The 15,990-nt window shown below is 44.9% G+C and overlaps 1 long non-coding RNA gene across 1 annotated transcript; it reads right to left on the bottom strand.

Annotated features, from left to right (window-relative positions):
* Positions 1-428: 428 nt before the first annotated feature.
* LOC120982381 lies at positions 429-8,780 on the bottom strand. Its single transcript, XR_005774886.1, has 3 exons — positions 8,640-8,780; positions 7,321-7,324; positions 429-442 (listed from the first exon to the last, which is right to left on the bottom strand). It is a non-coding gene; the product is annotated as an uncharacterized LOC120982381 (long non-coding RNA).
* Between the last annotated feature and the right edge of the window lie 7,210 nt (positions 8,781-15,990).

Raw genomic sequence — 15,990 nt, 5'->3', positions numbered from 1 at the left:
CGTGACATTAATACCAGGATAGTCCATGACAATGAATAAGTCCATATTAGAACAGCAAGAAACGGTAAAACAGTATAAAAGTTCTTGGAGGCTCAAAGAACAAATATGAGTCCGTACCCAGGTTATTTTCCTATAAATCACAGAGGCTCTCATGCGGTGGAGTCCATCTCTGGGCACATTTCCTTTTAAAAGAGCAAAAGTCTCAGAGGCTCAGGTTCTTTTGAGTCTATCTCTGGGCACGGTTCCTTAGTATCAAGTTGCACAATAAAATTGTATAATAGAAAACAAGTGCTGTAATACCCCTGATCAACCTGAAAAGGGGGGTAAGGGTAAAAGGTGCAACAACGGAACAGGCACAACGTGGTGGAAAATAGCAAAAGCAGGCAGGAGGTCCTGGAAACAAACTTGGCTTCGTTGACTTTAATACTTCAGTGGTTAACACCTACCACTGAGCCGTGGATAAACTGGCAGCAGCAACAAAGGACCAGAAAACATAGGACTCCTGTCCTGGAAGGGTTAACAACATCATTCTTTTCTAACAAAATAAATCAAAGGCCTAGCAGGCTGATTCACAGTGGCATGTCATAATTACCCGGCTCTGCTGGCAAGTACGGCCTGTAGTAGTCCTCTACAGGAGGATGTGCCCACATAACGGTGTCAGGGGGCAGCTGCAAGGTAAAGGGGCCCCTAATAGGTATTGGCCCCATGGGCCTAGGGGTAGACCCTCTTGTGGACCGTACCGGTCCCGGCACAATGGTTGTGGGTTGTGCTGCATTGGGTACCGCCGCCGCAAGCGGTCCGGTGGGCTCTGTGCAGCAGTTCACAGCAATAGCGGGTCCTCTTTGGGGCCGCAACGGAGCGGGGGTGACAGAAGGTGGTCTACGGGTGGTGACAGGCACCCTTATCTCATCCTCCTTAGGCGGCGTCCGGATCCTGGCCGTGGCAATCTTGCGCAGCTCCCGCAACTTTTCCTCCAGCCGGACGATCTGGTCACCAATGCTCTCTGTGTCGGAATCGCCGTCCTCTGCTGGCGCGCCGCCGCGCAGGTACAGTCAACGATGGCTCGGACGCGGCCTTTGCAGATTCCGGTGGCGCATCGGGTCTCCTACCCTTCCGGATATTCTCCAAGGTAACCCGAAGTCCTTTTAAATTCTCCATGTCCTGTACGGTCTTCTCCCGACGAGGCAGCTCGGGGGAAGGATAGGGGCTCACCCATTTTTCCAACACGGTTGGCTGCCAGAAGACATTAGGCCCAATGAAGGAGCCCCGCTCTTGGAAGGCGTGATGGGCCGGCTCTGGAGAGCGTTCAGGTTCCCGCTCGCAGCCAGAGTAGTCTTCTTCTGCCTCCCAGTCCTCAGGTTCTCGCTTGGGACGGGTCACAGCAGTTGCATAAGGGCCTCTCAGGCTCTCGGCAGGGGTGAACTCCACTTCCTCTCCCTCGCGGAGGCTGTGCTGATAGGAAGGGAGGTAGTCTCTTTTGACAGATCTTCTGTTAACATATAAGTCTCTGCCAGTTAGATAATCTTGGATGAACCCGTAGCCACGGGTTTTGTCAAAGGACACCACCACTCCCTTCTCCTTTCCAGGCGGGGTTGGGTGTTGGTGTGTCGTTCATGGATAGTCTTGGTCAGTTCCTCATAATATATTTTAGTCTTTGTATTCCGCTTTATAGCGGCCTCCCGGATCTCTGCCATTAGTGAGGACCACTTGAAAGAGGGCTGAAAGAAGTCTCTCCAAGAGCCATAGCAGGGCTCTGGTTCTTTCTCCCGTGGCAGGCAGGCGGGTTTCTCCGGTCCCGGAGAGTAGGCCGGTGGAGCGTCCTCAGGCTCTACACCATCATTTTCCATCTTTGATATTTCAGGCGCGGACGTCGCAGCAAAGCTCTGCTCACTCTCCAACATGCTCGATCCTTCTCTGGAGAGCGATAGGGTGGCGCCAATAATATCAGCCAGATCCTCCCATTGCACTGGGAGGCCGCCCCCCAGGTATTCCAGTATGGGGAAGGCGGAGTCCATGCTGGCCGACATGCAAATGTCCAGATAAGCAGTGGCGCCTGACCTTGAACTCGTTCCCGCTTTTTCATCAGAAGGGCGCCAACTTTTCCCGCTTTTTCGGGATGAAGATGACGCAGCAGTAAATTCAGCAAGCTCAGCGGCCATCTTTTAGCAAGAAACGCTGTCCATTCACTGACAGCAAGCAGGATGGTAAAAAGTCCATAAAACCACACTCTGATGTGGCGATTTCTTTCCTCTTGATAGCGCAACACTGCACAGCGCTTTTTGGAGGTTTTAGGGACACTTTTAGTATGTTTTTCAGTCCACAAAGTCCACTTTAATAAAACAGGCAATTTGTCACTTTGGTCACAGGGCAACTGTATAAGGCACAAAGTTCACGCTTCTTGCACTAGAAAGCGTGCGTATCCTGTTCGTGACGCCAAAAGAGAGGTGCAGCGTACTCAAGTTAGGTTTAGAAATGTTCCTGGGTGTTGTAGTGCAATAGACACTAACCTGAGACGGCTGACTCTCTGCAAGGGCAGGTGATGATGAGAAATGTTCGTGACGCCAGTGCCAATTAAACGGTGGCACGCCGTTTGCTGATAGCAGGAATAACTGAGGAACCACGTGATGTTAAAACAGAATTCAAACTTTAGTAGTCATCATTTAGGGACATTGACGGAAGCGCAGTTCCTTTGAAGACAGTTGATTTTCAATACAGTTGATGCAGGCAATATATATATATATATATATATATAGCAAGGTGACTTTAGAGTGTTAAACACAGGACTTGCAGTACAGGCAGCTTGCACTCTATTCCTGACTGATCCTGGAACATAGAAACTCTTCTCCAAGGTCCAATGCCCTAGCTCTGGCGTATATCCTTGTTTTATCTCTATCAAGTACCTCCTCTGTTGTCTTGAGTACCTCTTGCTTTTCTTGACTTGCCTCTGTCTCTCTCAGCACAGACTCTGGAAACTTCTGAACTCCCTCAGTGTCCTCAGGCTGATTAGCTGTGGTGTTCCTGCTTCTGCATATATATATTCAGGAGGGGAACTTTTTCCTTGGATCTGGAACCCGGTTACAGGGACTGCATTACCCTCTCCTGGTCCACAGGCTTCAGGCCTGGACTTGACTCTGACATAGCCTAATCTCTGGTTAGACTAGACTATCAACCTTAGACTGCCTTTCCCTTCCCTGACTGGGCCTTATATAGACTAGGGCTCCCTAGCTCCCTCTAGTGACTAAGAGCTAGAATGACACCCCAAGCAGGCCTGTACATGCACATTTCACAGTAACAGGGAAGTACATAGCATTACATTACATTACATTTTATAAAGACGACTTATACCAACTTCCCCATAATTAAGGGGGACGACAGCACACAAGTGACCCTTCTGTAGTGACGGGCATTACCGTCCCCGTACACTACACAATCTGCTGCCCAGGAACGATGATTTAGGTGTTTGCATTAAAAATTGTTTCACCCGATGAAGAAGTTTAATGGGTGATCGGCGGCGACAATCGTGCCGTGTAAAGTAGCCTTTAGTTTCAAACATAACAGGAGACTTGGAGCTTTGTGTAAAAATGGAATAATTATGTTTAGGTAAGACACAGTTTGCTTGTTGTGAATGACTCCTTGTCAGGAGAAAGCTCCGGACCTGGTACAATGACCCTTTAAAAGAATGTAACCTTATTTGTGAGGAAACAGCTTGGAGCAACCAGGCCCACTGTGTATGATGGAGGTTTTTCTTCCCTCCACAACAACCAAACCATTATTATCCCAGAGAGCTGTGTACAGAGTCGTAAAACACATTGGCAGCATGTCGTAAAAAATGCATTACTCAGCAGTTAATTATTTCTTAAGGGCCTGCAGCCTTAATAGGAAAGAAAATTTGGTCTATTTTTGTTGTGTTTTTGTTTTAATATATGAACAGTGATGTATAGTGATTATATTACACTGACCTACCAATTGTATGTAACAGTTTGTTCCCAATAATTGCTTTCCAATCGGCTCGCATAAAAGGGCCTTGAAGGGGTTGTGTCACTTCAGCATATGGCATGTATCATGTTAAGAGAAATTTAATACAAGGCACTTACTAATGTATTGTGATTGTCCATATTGCTTCCTTTGCTGGCTTGTTTCATTTTTACATCACATAGTACACGGCTCGTTTCCAAGAGTTAAGACCACCCTGTAATCCAGCAGGGGTGGTCGGGCTTGCACACTAGAGGAAAAAGCGCCGGACTCTGCTCTGCAGAGGTGGTCATAACCCCTGAAAACGAGCCGCGTATAATGCGATGGAAAAATGAATCAAGCCAGCATAGGAGGCAATATGGACAATCACAATACATTAGTAAGTGCCTTGTGTTAACTTTCTCTACATGATAAATGCCATTTGCTGAAGTGAGACAACGCCTTTAAAGTGGACCTGTCTGCTTTATTAAAGGGGTTGTCCGGGTTTAGAGCTGAACCCGGACATACCTCCATTTTCACCCAGGCAGCCCCCCTGACTTGAGCATCGGAGCAGTTCATGCTCCGATGCTCTCCTTTGCTCTGCGCTGAATTGCTCAGGTCAAAGGCATTTTCTGGAGTTCTGGTGACAAACCGGGCTCTCCTTAGGGCTGCCAGGCTGTAAAACGGCTAGGTCAGCGCTAAAGCCGGCCCATCAGAGCCGGTGACGTCACCGAACACACTGCTGGGTGGAAGCCTCTGCCCAGCAGTGTGTTATGGTATATTAGACAGCCCTTGCCCAGTGGGATCCAGCGCAGAGCAAGGGAGAGCATTGGAGAATGAAATGCCCTGATGCTAACATCAGGGGTGCAGCCTTGGTGAAATTATGGGTATGTCCGGGTTCAGCTCTGAACCCGGACAACCCCTTTAAATAATTATATTCCATGTGAAATGACAATTCTGAAGCATCTTTCTTATAACTGTACTTTGTGCGGGTCCTCTGTTATTCCTACTAGAACTTTATGACTGAATTGCCAACTGGTTGGTACCAGTAGGGGGTGAGTCACTGCACAGTCTGCCACTGTCCAATCAGTGCTAGCAATGTCTGACTGTATAGAGATATTCACCTTTGACAAGAGGAATGGTGACAACCAGTTGGAAATCTATCTATTTGCAGAGCCCCAGAGGACCACTGCAATGGGTAATTATCACTGAAAGGGTTAATGGCATTTATTTCATACACTGAACATAGACAAGGACATTTTTAATCTGACAGCCTCTTGGTGTAGTTGCCAGGGTGATGTGCTGGTCACACTCCTGTCTGGTTAGAGTCAGTCTGGGTGTGAAGCCTGTGTGAAGGAAGTGAATCCGGTCTCCATGAAAAATCAATTAATGAGGGGTGTAGAAGCTGCCAGAGAAAAAACAACTGTGCTGGGAGACTAACCCTGGAAGAAAGCAGGAAAGATATCCATACACTGTTTAGGACCGGATGAGTTTATGTACAGGTACAGTGAAGATAACCTTGGACTTTGCTGCATGCAGAATGGGTTGTAGCCTCCAGTGCCTACCACATTTTTGAGAGACCTTCATGCCCGTGGTCAATTTGGAAAAATTTCTGAGTGTTTAGAGAAAGTTTCAGGGAGTACTACCACCATCATTGGAAAAATTAAGCTCTGTGTTATACCTCAGAACTGTCCCTATTGCTGGTACCTGCAATTCTCATCATCCTCAGTAAAGACAATGTTCTTTGCTATTACTAAACTAGGCTTGGTCATTGACTCCACCATCCTTTCAGCGACCCTGTACCTGCCCTCCTGCCAACAGTACACCATTAAGGGTTCCCCAACTACCACCAGGTGGGAGGCCCCAAAAGGCCCAGGGTGTGCTCTGAGGGAAGAAAGGGTGTGCCCTCCATTCACTGCTGCACCAGAGTGAGGACACCGACTACTAGTGAGAACTATCCATCTCATATCTATCTATCTATCTATCTATCCAATATTTATCTACAGTGCCCAGACTAAGGTACTTTTCATTGTTTCTTATATAATGATCTATCTATATAATAACTATCTATCATCTATTTCTCTCTATCAGTATTGACCACAGCTGCCATACATCTCTTTAGTAGGCCTTTCCTCAAAACCACATGCACATGTCAAAGTAATGTTCAGGTAGGGAACACCCTCCTGCTTCTCTTCCTTGACCAACCTCAGGTCATTACGGTATCATTTAGACAGGTATCTGTGTTTTTGTGTGGCATAAAAATAACCAGTTGGAATAAAGTGATAACGTTAGCCATGGTTCGTTTTGTACGACGATAGGATCAAGATTTCTGCTAAGACTGGGGTTAAGATTTGAGCCATTGCTCAATATTGCACATGGAATCTCAGACAAGCCCTAAAATGCTTAAAATGAAAAAATACTAAACAGGGTACATTCACCAGTTTCTCTAGTGCTGTTCTCTGTGGCACTGCTCCAGTTCTCCTGCGGCACTGCTCCAGTTCTCCTGCTGTTCTCTGCGGCACTGCTCCAGCTCTCCTGCTGTTCTCTGTGGCCCTGCTCCAGTTATCCTGCTGTTCTCTGCTGCACTGCTCCAGCTCTCCTGCTGTTCTCTGCTGCACTGCTCCAGCTCTCCTGCTGTTCTCTGCTGCACTGCTCCAGCTCTCCTGCTGTTCTCTGCGGCACTGCTCCAGCTCTCCTGCTGTTCTCTGCGGCACTGCTCCAGCTCTCCTGCTGTTCTCTGCGGCACTGCTCCAGCTCTCCTGCTGTTCTCTGCTGCACTGCTCCAGCTCTCCTGCTGTTCTCTGCTGCACTGCTCCAGCTCTCCTGCTGTTCACTGCTGCACTGCTCCAGCTCTCCTGCTGTTCTCTGCGGCACTGCTCCAGCTCACCTGTTCTCTGCGGCACTGCTCCAGCTCTCCTGTTCTCTGCGGCACTGCTCCAGCTCTCCTGCTGTTCTCTGCGGCACTGCTCCAGCTCTCCTGTTCTCTGTGGCCCTGCTCCAGCTCTCCTGCTGTTCTCTGCTGCACTGCTCCAGCTCTCCTGCTGTTCTCTGCGGCACTGCTCCAGTTCTCCTGCTGTAAACAGCGGCCCTGCTCCAGCTCTCCTGTTCTCTGTGGCCCTGCTCCAGCTCTCCTGCTGTAAACAGCGGCACTGCTCCAGTTCTCCTGCTGTAAACAGCGGCACTGCTCCAGCTCTCTTGATGTTCTGTTCTCTGCGGCACTGCTCCAGCTCTCCTGCTGTTTACGGGGACGTGCCAGATATGTGACCACTCCAGACAATGTCTGTCCTCAGTGGCAGACCGGAATCTTAAGCCATTTTAGGGCATTCTAGAATTTTGAATTAGTTTGGGCAACCCCTTTAAGTTGTACACTATTCTTCATGCAGATGTGACTAAGATAAATGATCATCCTGCGGTGATTGAATATCACCATCTTCTCAGCTTCCCTGCTCTGTTTGTATTTCAATGTCAAGCATCAGATAAAGCTATTTATGTAAGTGTGGGAACAAGTATCCATTGCAGCAAATGTCGGGGACTTCGACATGCTGACATTTTCCTGTGACCTCGTTGTTATTCTGTACCAAATGGAAGAAATGAGAGAGATTGGGGAGACATCGGTTAACTATTTCATGACCTAAGGAAAGTTTAAAAAAATCTTCATAGCACGAGGTCATTTGTTAGATTCTAATATCTGTGGATTTAGTTTTTGTACCTGGGCGGCTTTATCTTTGTTTTATAGCAATTGGTGTATACGGTAGTTTATCATATTATATTAATAATTTAAAGGGGTTGTCTCATTTGAGACATTGGCGGCATATCGCTAGGATATGCCACTAATGTCAGATAGGTGCGGATCCCACCTCTGGAACCCACACCTATATCTAGGATGGGACCGCCGAAAGTGAACAAGAGTGGACCGCACAATTTCCATTCACTTTCTATTCACTTCTACGGGAGTTCAAAAATATCCAAGTGCGCTCGCTCTCATTCAATTTGCGGGCCCCATTCTAGAGTTATGCCACCAATGATCCAACCCCTTTGAGTTTCTTTATTATACAAATAATCAGCTTTATGTAGGGTCCGATATACTGTATACAGCTTCTCACAGGCAGAGCTCTCTTCAATCATTAGAGACATAATACCTTTTCTTTACCAAATCTTTTCTCAAAAAAGGAGCACATTGATAGTCCGTGCAGTATCATACTGGGCTTTCTCTGGCCCACTAAATAAAATTCTTCTCAAGGCTCAACCCCTATATTATCAGTAATGTCTAACAGGTTTTGATTCGAAGAAATTGATCCATGTGGTAAATGATTATCTCCAAAGGCAGTTCCAAATGTTTTTATTTTTTCCTGAACTTCTGAGGCCCACTATTGCATCGGAGCCTGGGCCCACCAGAGGATCCTCTGCTACTCTGGTGGGCCAACCCTGAGTCTGTGACTTTACAGGGTTAGAAACAGTCAGACAAACGAAGGCTGAGATATGCAGGGCCACCTTCCATGATGAACAAACTAACACAAATTGAGGAACTTTATCTGTGTCCAAGAAAAGCCACAACCAAAGCACCCTCTATCTATACCAGCCAAATATGCTAAATTTTTCATATTTCTAGATGTAGGGTTGAAAGAACCCTTATTGGACAATGGACATATTACTTCAGTAAGGGTGGGCAGCAGGGTGGCTCAGTGGACCCCTTGCAGTGCTGGGATCCTGGGTTTAAATTTGACCAAGGACAACATCTGCATGGAGTTTGTATGTTCTCCCTGTGTTTGCGTGGGTTTCCTCCGGGTTCTCCGGTTTCTTCCCACACTCCAAACACATACTGATAGGGAACTTAGATTGTGAGCTCCATTGGGGACAACAAGCAATGATTATGTCTGTAAAGTGCTGAAGAATATGTCAGCGCTATATAAGTGAGTAAAATAAGTACATTCTCCAGAAATTTACAGCGAGCCCTAGATTTAGCACTTCATTATGGGTGTTCACTCCTTTTGTGAATGTTTATTTTGTTATCCTTATAACAGGTCTCTGTTGAAATAATGTGAATAACGTTTCTCTTCAACTCCCATTTTTTTTTCCATTGGAAATACAAGGGCGGTTTAGGAGCGGTGTGAAAGATCTTAGCTGGAATCCTAATTGGAAAAACACAGACCATCCTGATGATTAATTAGGGAATTAGAAGATGTCATTAAGTCTTGTAAGTAGTCTTTGTAATTACTTGATACAAATAATGTTAGCCAATTCCCCTGACGCCCCTTCTCATAACAGGCTTTTGTAGACATTCGGCTACTATGTCAGAAGAAAAGTTTGCTTTGCTCTACGTATGGGGGCTCTTCAGATAGGCAATCAGATCTTCCTGTAAGAATCCATACGTCAGGATAAATGTTTGGAATACCACTGCCATAAGGAACCCTAAACATAGGTCACATATTTGTGAAAGAAGTTGATTTACGTAAAGCCTTGAGCAATTGTTTTGATGAGCAGCAGTCGTTCTCCTCCATTACATTAAGAAGAAGTTGAAAGCTCTTAATATAAACAGGGCATCAATCTGGCTTCAGTCATTGAATGGTGGCTAAGAGTCTGTTAAGACATCAGGACGAAGAGCTTTGAAGATAATGAGATGACTGTGGAAAATTAGGACAATGTAATGTAGTAATATGAACAGCCATACTGTATGTTACTGTGTGCAACAGTAGTTTACAAGAGAACTGTTATGGCAGTGGGTGCGGAACAACTGTGTCAACCAGCAGATTTGACTTTTGGACTATTCCTAAGGGCATTATCCTGGCAGTCCCTGGTATTCACCCTTAGCCCCTGTACAGGGATCTAGACTTCGCTGCAGGAGAACCACAAGGCCACTACTTCCTGGAGTAATCTCTTTGTGATTGAAAGCTGAGCCATGGAGGTTAGAGAGACCAGTGTGGGGCACCAAGGCATCAGGCAAGATGGTAGTCAGGTAAACAGTCCAAGGGCATGGCAGGCAGTGAAGGATTAATATGAAGGTAAGGCACATGTCAGGTTAGGCAATTGTGGGTCAGAATCTAGTAAATGAGCAGAAGTCGGAACAAGGGCATAAAACAGTAGACAGCACACCTTTGCAGGGAACTAGCAAGCTACACAACCTGTGCCTCAAGTACCACAGGGTTGCCAGCCATTGGCTGGTGAAGATTAGAGTGTGCTCATGCTGGCCTTTTAAGAGTTGGAGGAAGCGCATACATGCACCCTATGGGCAACGAAATGAGGAGAGGGCTTGCTGGCAAGAAGGCCGTAGCCTGCATGAAGAAACAGAGCAGATCCGGCAGCCTAACCCGCTGGGAGGAAGACATTGAGAGGAGGGTGGACTGCGAGCCATAACAAGAACAAAGGTTGAACTAGGACTTAATTTTTTTTTACCATAACTGGAAATATTGATATAATAAAATTAGATTTTGATAATTTTTGAGGAAACTCTTATATAGTTACATAATGGGTTTAAAAAAATTCCTTCAAGTTCAACCTTTCTATACATACAAATCCTAGTTGATCAAAAAAAGACAAACACTATTCAAATGGAATAGACCCATTTGCCAAACTGGAAAAAGTCTTTCCTGACCCCTGCCAACAATCGGACAGATTCCTGGATCAACATTCTACATTACTAGTAAACCTTGTGTGTTTTACATGGAAGATATCTAAACCCTTTCCTCAAGTCTATCCAGTCTATCTACTTTCAGCCATTCCAAATTGTGGCAGCAGGTTCCATAACTTTAAAGATTCCAAAATTTGTGGCAAAATTGTACATCCTTCAACTTTAAACAGTGACCCTGCATTATTGTTGAGTTTACATGGAATAACACCCCAATGACAACCCATTGGGACAACACTATGCAACATAATGTAGGCTCGCCAAATCTACATTTAACAGTGGCAATAAGGGTAACCTAAATAATTACAGATTCAATCTCTCCAACTGAACTTCTTTTTACCGTCAGCAGTGACTCCACATTCTATATTATTGGGGTTACATGGAATAATACCCCAATGGCAACCTATTGGGATGACACACACTACAGGCATACCAAATCTACATCCACCAGTGACAAAAAGGTCAACCCAAATAATTACAAGTTGCAACACAACAATTGTCTGGCTGTTGTGGTGTGCAGTCTAGGTCCTGCCAAAGTGGGATTAAACAGTCCCCCATGTGGTTCAAAAGACATCCAGACTATGTCCAAAATTAGATGTTGATTTTGCAGTTCAGGAATGAAATGTATGCTGCTTTATGAAATAATCAAATGTGATGACACAATTAAAATTTTAACAATAATGTATTACAAATGCTGTAACTAGTTGAAATCACTGGTGAAGTTGCAGATAGATGAAACTTATAAATAAATGACCGACTGGCTTGATCCCAAACTAAGGAGCATATAGGTGAGCCCTATAAAACCCTATGAGCTCTCCCTGACTGCTATGCACATGCAAGGGTCTCAATGGTAGACGATTGCATGCCCACGTACCTAAGACTGTGTGACACCTGAAAACCCTATAATAGTGAGGGGACATGACCACCGGCTCCCTGCACTTAATACAGATGGAGTCAGGGTCACCTAGAATCAAGCCAGCAAGGAAACACAATAAAGGAAAAGACTTATCTGAGCAAACAGCAGCAGCAGCCTCCAGCAGTGAACACTTCATCCAGGAAGTAGTATAAACCGCAAGGTGAGGCAGTATGGGAGGGAATATAAAGGAAGACGATTAGTCTAAATCAGGGCTGGGACAAGGCCATTTGGTGCCCAGGGCGAAGATGGCAAACTGCGCCCCCCCCCCCCCGTTTTTAAGAAAGAATCAATGTTGTTTCAAAACAAGAATATACTTAAAGCAATAGAACAAAGGACTGTGGGACTTTGAAAGTCACAGACACTATAAAGTTCCCCCCCATCATCATGTGCCAGTATAAAGTCCCCCCCATCATCATGTGCCAGTTTTGTAATAAGCCCCCCCAATGTGCCAGTAACACTATTGTAAAAAAAAACAAAAAAAAAACACTTATACTTACCTAAGTGTCAGCGATGCGATGCAGCCTCTTCCTGTGTCCCACGCTGTAATGTAAGGCTCAGGCGGCACGATGACGTCATTGCGCCGGCCTCTGATAGGCTGCCGGCCTAGTGCCTGCAGCCAGGGGCGTACATAAAAATCACTGGGCCCCATAGCAGGAATCTAAATTGGGCCCCCATTCCCCTTTTATAGCCCCTCCCTTTGTTCCATGAACTATTCTTGCTGCTGCGTTTTATAATTTATGCCATCAGGGCCGGAATGGGATTACAAAACAGCCCTGGCACACAAAAGAGGTATAATAGATGCAGATGTATATTATATACAGCAGTGTACAGTTATGTGAGGTACGCGGTATAATAGATGCAGTGTGTACAGGTATATAGTATATTCCCTAGTGTTCTGATATGTGAGGTACAGGGTATAATAGATGCAGTGTGTACAGGTATATAGTATATACAGCAGTGTACTGATATGTGAGGTACGGGGTATAATATATGCAGTGTATACAGTATATACAGTAGTGTAATATGTGAGGTACGAGGTATAATAGATGCAGTGTGTACAGGTATATAGTAAATACAGCAGTGTATTGACACCTCGTACCTCACATATCAGTACACTGCTGTATATACTATATATCTGTACACACTGCATCTATTATACCTCGTACCTCACATATATAGTATATACAGAAGTGTACTGATATCTGTACACACAGCATCTATTATACCTCATACCTCACATATCAGTGCACTGCGGTATATACTATATATCTGTACATATTGCATGTATAATACTGTGTAATATATGCAGTGTGTGTGCATGTATGTGTGTGTATATATATATATATATATATATATATACAGAGCAGTGTATTGATGTGACACATAGAAGGTATAATACTGTAGATGCAGTGTTTATAGAAATATGTGGTCAGTTATGCATTATAGTCACTGTGAGGTACATGAGGTAGTGGTAACTGTCTGAAGTAGTATACATGAGTGAGCAATGAGTAAAAACAGGGCATGGAGGGGGGGGGGTAAATGATGAAAAGTGGAGGACCTCCTCTTACCTCTCCATTCCAGTCTGTATGGATCAATACAGAGCTGCTTGTGAACTTTTAATACTTGCTGTTAGGGGTTGAAGGACCTGTGATGATGTCATCACAGGTCCTGGCAGATGTACCTTTGAAACCTAGGAACTACACCATTTTTGGTGCAGTTCCTTTGCTAGATTCTGCAGGACCTGTGATGTTGAAGATGATGTCATCACAGGTCCTGGCAGATGCACTGTTCTAACCTGGGAACTACACTTTACACTGTGCAGTTCCCTTACAGGACCTGTGATGACATCATCAAAGGTCCTTTAGCTTTAGAAAGGTATACAGGAGTAATTAGGGGGCGGGGCCTCTCCTCCACTTCGGTGCCTGCCTGCAGCCTATCAGAGGAAAGGGAAGGGACACGCCTCTCCCTCCCCTGCACCTCCGCTGGCACAGACAGTTTACAATGGAGATGAGCGCAATGGAAGCGCTCATCTCCCTGTGCCCGGCGGCGGCTGCTCACTTGGGGGGGGGGGGTCATTTTAGATGGGGGGGCACAGCATGATGTAGGGGGGGCCGTGGCTGGCACTTCACCTGCGCCCCCCTCCTGTCCGCAAATGGTAGCGCCCAGGGCACCCGCTCCTTCGGCCCCTGCCTTGTACCGGCCCTGGTCTAAATAAGTGACACCTAGCAGAAGGAAAGGAGATGACAAAGTGAAACCAAAACAAAGAACGTCATACAAGAGGTAGAGAAGAACATCTGTCAGATCTTCTCACAGAACTGGCGGTGACACAAGCCTAAAGCCGCATTACTTGAGCATTGAAAAAAGTGGCATGGAAGTGGTGCATGACACAAGGAGTCTTTCATTTAATCCTTGGGTTTGATGGACACATAGGGCCATGGCTTGGTATAGTACAGTTAACAGAGCTGTGTGCACCTATGTGTCCATCACACCATAACAGACTTCTATCTCCTGGACTGGATGAAACAATGAGGGCTTGTATTGGATGACAACCAAAGATTTTAGGCTGAGTTTACATTATTTCCATTTTTTTTTTTTTTGCTCCATTACAGGAGCAAAACAATGAAAATAATGTAAATGCTGAATTTGGTTTGTATCGGAAACTAATTGCAAGGAGAACATCTGCATGGAGTTTGTATGTTCTCCCTGTGTTTGCGTGGGTTTCCTCCAGGTTCTCCAGTTTCCTCCTACACTCCAAAGACATACTGATAGGGAACTTAGATTGTGAGCCCCATTGGGGACAGTTAGATGCTAATGTCTGTAAAGCGCTGCGGAATATAGTAGCGCTATATAAGTACATAAAATAAATTAAATAAATAAATGGTGCCAGTAGGTATGAATTTCAATATCTTACTGAACAAAACAGTCCTACATGCAGGACTATTTTGTCTGGGATTTTTCACAGAATCTGCGATGGGAGTCCCCATCGAAGCCTCAGATGTAGATGTGAACACAGCCTGAAAAAAAAAAAACATGAGGAATTGATACAGACAATGTTTTTGAGAATTTTATAACTTTTCATTTTACAAAGAATAACATTTATGTTCTGAGCTGGAATATCCATAAGTAACACCAAAAATTACTATAAAAACTGGCCTTACATATTAATTCAATTTTGGACGAACCTGTCAATTGCACAGAGCCGTCCAACTATCTAATGTGTATAGGGGTAACCCAATTTTCCCCTTTACATTTGAAAGATTATGCTGCTCCATTTAACAAGCCAATCATTTTGTTCTCAGGCAAGATCCACCACCACCGGAGGTGTCTGGTGGTAGTTTTCTCTCAGGTCACCATTCAGGAATTTTCTTTTTGTAAAGGGGGAGTCAGGAGGCATGTATGCCTTTAGTTTATTGCTAGCCTAAGAGTGTTGATCTCAGCAGAATGATACCTTTATTTTTATCCTTTAATTCCTATACTTGACCAAAGACAACAGGTAAAAAGAGATCCAAATTTTAACAAAAAAAATTAGAAGTTTGCAGTACGACAATTTTTTAGGACTATGTTAGCACTACCTTCAACATATCGTACGTCTGTCAGCCCAGTCGTGCACCCCCCCATCCCATCAATAATTTGCAAACATTTCCATTACATATACTACAGACCATGGCTGCACATTCCTAATATGACTATGCTAAATAGGGCTGAAGACCTGCTAGATAACCCACCAGTCTGTAGAAGCCCTTGTGGTGCCCTCTGATGAGGTACACTTATACACATAGGGGGGAATTTATCATGAGGAGACTATTTGAAGTCAATTTTGCTTGAGTCTGTGTTGGAGTACTTTGTGCCACATTATATGTCTCATGTTGTTTGATAAATTTGGCTTGTCCTTAAACCTAACACTTGTCTAGAGAAGCTCCTCCAGTTTTCCTACTCCACCCTCCTCCTGAAGTGAGATTGTGACTTTTTTGCGACTTTTTAAAAAAGTCGCAATGATAAATCTGGATTGAAGCTCATTAACATAGCTAACCACACCCACTTTTCCACCCATATTACAAAACTGGAGTGAGTGGTGTACACATGCAAAAAGTCGCAAAGTTTGCGCAAGGGAGTGCAAAAAAGTCGCAAAAGCCCTATTTTGCGACTTTTTGATGCCAGAATTCTTGAGTGAAGGTATGATAAATCAGGGCCACAGGCTTTATGCGGGACCAAGCACTGAATTATTTCTCCTGTCATAAGAATGGAGTGTTTGGCCCACTGAACGGTCATGAAACCAGGCACTGCCTGTCTTTTGACCTGGAAAGGTGGAGACACAAAGCTCAAGTGCCCCACCAAGACAACAGAGCCTAGAAGTGAACCACATCTTAAATAGTAGAGTACAGGATGCCAAAGAGTGGTTCACCCACTCATTTTCCCCTTCTGTTATCCAGAATGGTGATCTGTTACCCATACGTTGACCACCTTGTACCTTGTTTGACCACCTATTACATGGCAGGCATGA

This window comes from Bufo bufo, chromosome 11 (genome assembly GCF_905171765.1).
Source record: "Bufo bufo chromosome 11, aBufBuf1.1, whole genome shotgun sequence".
Classification (NCBI taxonomy): domain Eukaryota; kingdom Metazoa; phylum Chordata; class Amphibia; order Anura; family Bufonidae; genus Bufo; species Bufo bufo.
The sequence above is the reverse complement of the archived record's forward strand: the minus strand, read 5'-3'. Positions and strand labels throughout refer to the sequence as shown.